This window comes from Artibeus jamaicensis, unplaced genomic scaffold, assembly GCF_021234435.1.
Source record: "Artibeus jamaicensis isolate MK-2021 breed Jamaican fruit bat unplaced genomic scaffold, CSHL_Jam_final contig_391, whole genome shotgun sequence".
Classification (NCBI taxonomy): Eukaryota; Metazoa; Chordata; class Mammalia; order Chiroptera; family Phyllostomidae; genus Artibeus; species Artibeus jamaicensis.
This window is the reverse complement of record NW_026521814.1, coordinates 16,901,791-16,910,344: the sequence shown is the minus strand read 5'-3', so window position 1 is coordinate 16,910,344 and position 8,554 is coordinate 16,901,791. Positions and strand designations below refer to the sequence as shown.

The window sequence follows — 8,554 nt, the reverse complement described above, 5'->3', positions numbered from 1 at the left end:
CTGTGCATCCTACCACTCTAACTTTCCATTACCTTCTTGTTCTTGGCCCTGGAGCTTACCTTTTCATTTTTACATGCCCGATTATACTTTAAAAATAGTAATTAAAAAATTTAAATATAAACTTTCCAGATGGTTTTTGGACATGAGATTCAAATCTATCTAATCTGCCATATTACTGGAAATGAACATTTAGACAACATTTTCTCAACTTCCTTTTATTCCTTAATATACACCTCAGTTAGACTTCTACTGTACCAAACTGTTTTTATCCAGTTCCCAAATCTAATGGCCACTTAATTGTGCTTGACTTCTAACAGTTTTATGCAATTGATCCTTTAAGAAATGTTCCTTTTATTATACTTCACTCACTTGTCTTTGGTGTTCCACAAGATTCTGTCTTGGCTTTTGCCTGCCTTTGTCCTCACATAGTATATTAATTACAACTCATGTATCAATGTCCTCCACTCCAATGAACTTCAAAGTCATATCTCCCGCTGCCTACAGTGTATTTCCACCTAAATGTCACATAATACCTTGACTTCAAGATATTCAAAACTAAATTGCTTCTTCTTTTCTTCACCTCCTCTCCAACTTGGTTGGTGATAGCATAATCCACTCATCTCACTAGAAAAATGTGATGCTGATCTTAGGCTGTGATCTGTCTCTCACTAGTTTCATATAAAATTCTATCTATATGGCTTTCTAGTCAAATTACCATCATTTCTCCATAAACTGTTGCAACAGGCTCCTTAACTACAATAACAGTCTCTTTCCATCCAGGCTCAATCCCTCCCTTCATCCATTCTTCATGCTATTATCAGTGTTTTTTCTAAAACGTAAATAAAATCACAACACTTCCTGATAGTCTGTCAAAGCCTTCTCATTTCATTTTCCACAAAATAAATTCCAAACTCCTTCAAACGTTTCACAGGACTCATCAAGATTTGGTCCCTGCTTACTTCTCCAGCTTAATTTCCTGCTCTGTCCTCTTCCTTTGCTTCAGATATGGTTCTCTATTAACCACTTCCAGTTAGGTAAGTAGTGCTGAGAGGAGTGGCCAATTAAAGCAGCCTTGCCCATTTAAAATAAGCTGGTATACTAGGCCCCAGAAAACCACTTTTATGAAGAAACCTGAATCCAGTATTGCCAAATCTACTGATTTTTAAAATAAGCCTCATGTCCATATTGTATGCAATATTCAAACTTTTAAATATTGCATCTAATTAAAAAATTATACTCCACATACCAAATTATACATATATTATAGATCACACTCCATCTATGGACTGAGAGCTTTGAGTTCTGAATTAACACTTGTTCTGACATAAGGGCAAATTCCAAAGTTTAATAAACTATCAGACATACAGTGACCCTTAATAAAGGATTTTTGCAAGTGTACGGAATAAGATACAATGGTGTTAATACCTCTTTTTAAAAGGTGCAGGAGAAAAACATTTCAAATAATTGAGTACTTTAAAGTTAAAAAAGATATTAAATTAATTCATTATATTCACTCAAAGTACATAAAAACATTTCCTAAGTTCTTTTCCTTTGCCATCCTCCCCAAGAAATATATCTCATACAATTGGCAGAAAATTCAGATTGAGATGTTACATTCCACCCCCCCTTATTTAGCACCTTCTGCCTCTACTCTTCAATTCACAGCTTGAGTAAACAAAAAATTAAATTAATAAAATCCGTTTCATTATAACTGACCCCCCAGTAAACTATTTGTGACTCCATAAATGTGAACACATGGTGATCTTCAAGGTTGTTAATTAGGCATGCAAAATATTTACATAAGTGGTCATGTGATTTGGTTATAAATTACATGAATTACTCAAAGAAAAGGTGCTGTGTACATATGCAATAATAATTATGATGGAATATCCATTATTAACAATATAAAAAGAAAATGAAATATTTTGTGTACATTAAGCACATAAGCAAATTCTTTTACCAGAAACAATTAAACAACAAATAAAATATGCTCATGCGCAGGAAACAGACAGCTGGATTTATGCCACTCTTGCAATATTTCCAACCCAAGCCATATGGTTCTTGCTCATTAGTGCAATTTTTAAAGAAAGCCTTGCTTGAGAGTAAGACTGAAGTATGATAAATAAACAAAAACTTATGATAGACATTTTCCTTCTTTTGCAACTTCAGTGTTTTTATTACATTTTACATCAGCAGGGAGTTTATCCCCAGCCGCACCTCCATACACAATATGACAAGAACATCTCCTCCTTAACTTAGCAGATCTGGTTAGGGAGCTTCTGTCTACTAACAAAGGGTGATGTGCAACAACCAGGCTAGCTTTTGCTCATGAGGGCAACAATAGCAGAGCGCTGTTTTCAGACATTCCAGGGATGATATTTGATTTAGTCCAAATATCTGTATCATTTCAGTCCGAACACTGACTGAACAAAAAATCCTGCTATCCAAGAAGCCCCTTGAACTTGAGGTTTATAAGTTTTTGTTTTCAATTCTGGGACAGTATACTTTAAAATGAAGACTACTCTGCAGTGTTTGCTTAATGATAACCAGCTCTTCTCTTAAAAGGGTTTATTTAGTGAGAGGAGAATGTTCTTAAAGCTCTCCAAAATTGTTTTTAAGGAGAAGAATATCTCCGTGAAAACCACTTTGCCAAATCGTACATAGATAGAACATTTTCTCACTTCCAATAGCTGTATATTTAAAGAAATATGTATCTTTCCTTCCTTACATACAATTACGAGTACATTTTAATAAATAGATGGTAATTTAATGGTAATGATAAAACTGATAAGCTAAAGCACATAAAAATACCTTTTCTATGTTGCATATTATAAAGAGAAGTGTCTATATGTTTAAGTTCATCCTAAAATTTATGGGTTCCATAATTCTGACTTTTGGACAAATGGCAAAACCAGATTTTAAGGGCCAGCAATTACCTCTCTCATTTGTCAAATACCCATAAAATTATCAAAGAAAAAAAAACCCTTAACAACAAGGAAAAAATCTAATATATTCTAGATTCTAGAAGGCATTTTAATATTATTCAAGAAAGAATGCAACCATATTCAGCCTAGAAGATTTCCTGACTTCATCTTGGGCAAGATATTTAGCCAAAAGCCTTAGAAGTGGAAGTCAGTCAGAATTAGCCTCAACTTAGAGGGGAAGGAGAGAGGGAGAGAAACATCCATGTATGGTTGCCTTTCGTGCGTCCCCTGCTGGGAACTGGCCTGCAGGGAACCAACCTGCAACTCGGGCATGTACCCTGACTAGGAATCGAACCACGATCGTCTAATTCGCAGGCCTGTACTCAATCCACTGAGCTACACCAGCCAGGGCAGAATCTGCCTCGACTTCTAATTAACAGTCACAACATACAGTACAAAGGTCTTTTGAGTGGGGCTGCCTCCTAAAAAGATTCACTACATGGATAAAATAGGAAGATTTTTGACTGAACCTGAGTCTCAGCTTCTCGCCTTCCTCCCTGAACAACATGAGCTCCAGCACCCACTCCAGCTTCTCCAGAAAGTGACCCTGCACTCTGCACAGTCACACAGCCACCAGGCCCCGCTGGCCAGCAGTGCAGCCAGCACCTGTGCAGGTGTTGAGGGCTCAGGCTCCTGGATCTCCATGTACTGCTCCACCAGCATGCGGAGCAGCTAGGAGTCCAGGAGCTTGGCTGTGGGGATGACTGGGGGTCTGGTGGGTATAGGGGTCATCCAGAGCAAGAGGGACACTATGCAATGCCGGAATGACTGCCTGGCCTCCTATCTGGAGAGGGTCAGAAGCTTGATTAGAGGCTGTTAATTAGAAACCAAAGAGCAAAACCTAGGAATACCCAGAGAAGGAGGGACCCCAGGACAGAGTCTGGAGGTAGTATTTCAAGACCATCAAGCACCTTGGCTCAGATTTCTGCAAGTTCAATGCCTGTATCGTTCCACAGATTGGCAATGCCTGTCTGGCTACTGATGACTCCAGCATCAAGTATGAGATGTAACTGGCCATATGCAAGTCTCTGGAAAGTGACATCGATGGGCTCTGAAAGGTCACTAATGATACCCATATCACCTGGCTGCAGCTGGAGGCTGAGATCAGGTTCTCAAGAAGGAGCTGTTCTTCACAGAAAAGAACCATAAGGAAGAAGTAAATGGTCTACAAAGACAGATTGCCAGCTCTGGGGTGACTGTGTAGTTGGATGCCCCCAAATCTCAGGACTTCAGCAAGATCATGGTGGACATCTGGACCCAATACAACAAGCTGGCTCAGGAGAACAGAGAAGAGCTAGATAAGTAGTGGTCCTGTCAGATTGAGGAAAGCACCACAGTGGTCGGTCACCTTGCAGATTGCTGAGGTAGGAGCTGCTGAGGTGACACTCACAGCGCTGAGACACAGGGTCCAGTGTTTGGAGATAGACCTGGACTCAAAAAATCTGAAGACCAGTTTGGAGAACAGCCTGAGGGAGGTGGAGAAGCACTATGCCATGCAGATAGAACAGGCCAATGGGATCCTGCTGCACCTGGAGTCAGAGCTGGCCCAGACCCGGGCAGAGAAGCAGGTCCAGGCCCAGGAGTCTGAGGCCCTGCTGAACATCAAGGTCAAACTGGAGGCTGAGATTGCCACTTACTGCCACCTGCTGGAAGAAGACGAGGCCTTCAGTCTTGGTGATGCCCTAGAGATAATAGCCACTGCATACAATCCATCCAAAAGATCACCACCCACAGGACTGTGGGAGGCAAAGTGTTGTCTGAGGTCAACAACACCCAAGTTCTGCATTAAAGGCAACAGAAGTGGGGCACCTTTTGAGGCAGGAGGCCAATAAAAGGTTCAAAGATCACTTGAAAAAAATAGGAAATTTGTTAAATGTACAATTTTCACCCCAATTCTTGGGAAGCATTATAAGAGAAAAATAAGCAGTCTTTAGTCCCTAAAAGGTTGTAACATAAAAAAGGAAGCTGGAGACCAAAAAGAAGTAAAATAAGGCAATATATTAATGAATTGTTCTTCCCAACTCCCCAAATTTAGAAGTAATTTCCCTGGCTAACTTTCCTCAGATTGAGCAATCGCTGTAGGCTTGGAACCCACCCTGACCTCAGCCTTCCTCTCCAACTGTGGGTTGGTTTTTCACCAACTAGCTGCCAACAACTTTTCACTGGGCATGAACTCTGAGGGCTGAAAAAGCACTTCAGAGCAGCTTCCATGAGAAAAAATAATAATAAAAACTAGTGGGGAGGGAGGGACTGCCAATTATTTCAATAGTTTGACTCCCTTGAAAAAGTTCTACAGTGTTTTGAGAAAAAGATTCCTTAAGCATTTTTGCTGTTGCAATGTTTAGCTTTTATAGAAGTGCAAGCTGTATCAATATTTGATTTCTTTTTTCCCTCTTGATTTATTTACAAGGGGTCCTTTTAAATGTGCCACAATTAGTGTAAAGCATTGAGCAAGTACCATAGGCTGTGTGCCAGTTGTTCTCATACTGCCGAGTGCAAATGGACGTTGAGGACCTTGAGAGGGGCTCTGCGATAAATTTGACTTTAGGGTAGGAAGTTGAATCCACACAGCACACACAGTAGTAGTTGGTGCTAGACCAGGATGCAATCAGCACTCTATTCACATTTAAACAAGAAATGTCATGTCAGCAAAATAATATCGCTTATCTTATTATATTTTTGTTTGAATTTTATTATGTTCATAGGTTTTCTGTACAGCGAATCAGAGCATTTACTTGGATTTTATGTGGTCAATAGAGAAAATTCAGTAAGAATTTGGAGGGGGGCTTCAAAGGGAGTACAAACAAGAAGCTTTAAAACTCAGCCACATCAAATAGTAAAATTACCATTTATGACTTTAAAAATCAACTCAGACCCTAAAGGACTAAATCAGAGTGATTCTTTAACCATGTGATCTTGCACATAAATGGGTCTCAGAAGAATATCAGAAAATCTCTAAGGATTCCCACTATACAACTCTCGATTACTTACTTCTAAACTATGAGAATACATACAGCTGAAGTCCCAGGAAAGAATCCTGTGTTTACTCTGTAGATCACAACCGCCAGGAGTCTTGCCTTCTCAGACACTGGTCATAACAAATGAGGCCAGCATTTCACCTTCCTTTAGTACATCAGTTGGAATTGGGAACCTACTAAAAACAGCTTCCAGTCTCACACACCTACCAAACTCAAGAACTGTATTTCATCTCCCAGAAAACAGCATGAAATAACCTATTTCTAGGAGTTATAGAATTGACACAGTTTGTCTCCTTCTAAACATTTTCTTCTCTACATCTTATTTTACTTGATATTAGCTGCTTTTCTTCCTATAGATAAAAATGTGCCCTGCTACCTACCAAATCAGTAAGTGAGTCCTATTCCCCGTCAATCTACATGTTAAAAAACAACTCTTGTTAGATGAAATGTATCCTCCTGGGCAAATGTGTTCTGAAGAACAAGGAGAAAGAAGAGATTTATCTCTGCTTCACTCATGGTTCTTCTTAACGAACTTAGCCTTAAACAAGGGAACTCATTGCCTCATTCATATACCCAGTGTGAGCCAGATAAGCCTCCTTCAGTTGATGAACACTGTTCTGATTTGAGGAGTACTCCTGAGTAGGGCTTTCATAATTTATTAAATCCAGGAAAGATTTTTGGGCATCTGTATTCTTAGCTGCAAAAGATGTCTAGGGAAATCTTAAGATTTAGACTCAATTTCTAGATGACAAGTGAGTATGTCATGTAAGAATAGGCTGTGTTGCATAGTAGGACATACAGATTCAATTTGTGAAACTGACCATTTGGGTTACCTACTAGAAAACGTCACTGTTAGGCATGGCAGGGAAGCGGGACCTATAGCCTAATGGTGTGTTTAATTTGGCTGAAACAATTTATAAAACAATTTATATTTGAAAATTTTCACGTAGGGCCCTGAAACCTCACTACTTCCTATTGTCCTCACTCACTACTTCCTACAGCAGACTCACTTGCCCATTATATCACCTACCCAATACCTGAAGTCATTATTTTGCTTTGTAATCCGTGGATAGCCTTAAAAAATTCTCTCTATCAGAGTTTATGGGTCCTGCCAATATCTGAAATACTTTCTACGTGTAACAGTCCTCTTCACTATTTCAGATTGGTAAAATATTCAGCACACATTAAGTCCTTAGAGGATTTTATGGGAAAGGTCAGCTGTAAGAGCCGATTATTGCTCATTATTATTAAGGCTCCTTTGTTCTATACAATCCCTTCATACAGTTGGGGAACACCTCTCGAGGGATGAGTTTATCTCTGTATTTTTGCAATAAAAGCAGTATTCACTTGCAGTCTTTGCCTTCTTGTAATTCCTTCCTAGTCAAAGAAAACCTAATTTTCTGGTTAATGCACTTAAATTATTACTTCAAAATCTATCCCTTGTGTGGCATTATCTTTACCTGTTACCTCTGAACTTACAGTGACTCTGCCCCAAATAGGCACTTAACCTCCTGAGTTACATTTTTCCTAAATTTGGCTCTCACAAATGGGCACCAATTCCTGGTCTAAAAGTCAAAAGTAATAATTTAAAAAAATATTTTAAAAATCATAATCACGAATGGCACATCTCCTCACACAACCACATCAAAATTACAACTAAACTATAGAATGACCACCACTTAAAACTGCCAGAAATTGAACTGAATGGAAGTCTGACAACCACAGAATTAAAGAAACCACATCTATGCAGGAGACGTGGAGACAGAGAATGGGCTGGTCCCACACCCACGTGTGGTGGGTAAAAATTGGGGAGGGATATCTCAGGAGTGAGGGGTCCCAGTGCCAGGAAGATAAGTCCTATATCTTTTGGCTATAAAAACCAATGGGGATTGAGTTGGTGGAAGAAACTTCTAGAGGAACTGCTTGGGAACCTATTCCTGCACCGCTGATCCTCCACAGAGGGCAGAGGTTGGTGGTCAGTGGTCACAGCCAGTCCTTGCAACTGATTGGCCTGGTTAAATCCCTCCCATTGATGTGCCAACAGCAATAAAGGCTCAACTACAAGAGGAAAGTATACTCAGCCAACATGAAAGGTGCACCTCAAGTACTCAGTTTGGGTGATAGCAGAGGCTGTACCACTGGGCCCTACAGGACACTTACTACATTAGACCACATGATGGCCTAATACGGCTCATTATGACAGGGAGTCATAGCAACACTACCTAATACAAGGAAACAGACACAGGGAGGCTGCCAAAATGAGGAGACAAAGAAGTAGGGCCCAAATGAAAGAACAGATTAAAACTCCAAAAAAAGAAATAAACAAAACGGAGATAAAAAATATGTCAGATGCAGAGTTCAAAACACTGGTTGTAAGCATGCTCTGTGAACTTAGTGAGGACCTCAACAGCATAAAAAGATCCACTCAGAAAGGAAGTATACACTAATAGAAATACAGAACAATTTATAAAGAAACAATAGAGTGGATGAAGCTGAGAATCAAGTCAATGATTTGGAACATTAGGTGGCAAAAAATAAGCAATCATAACAAGAATAAAAATAATTTAAAAATCTGGGATAATGTAAGCAGCC

The 8,554-nt window shown here is 39.4% G+C and overlaps 1 pseudogene; it reads left to right on the top strand.

The window, feature by feature from the left end:
* Window positions 1–3,423: 3,423 nt before the first annotated feature.
* Window positions 3,424–4,773, top strand: LOC119037741 (keratin, type I cytoskeletal 18-like; annotated as a pseudogene).
* The last annotated feature ends 3,781 nt before the right edge of the window (window positions 4,774–8,554 follow it).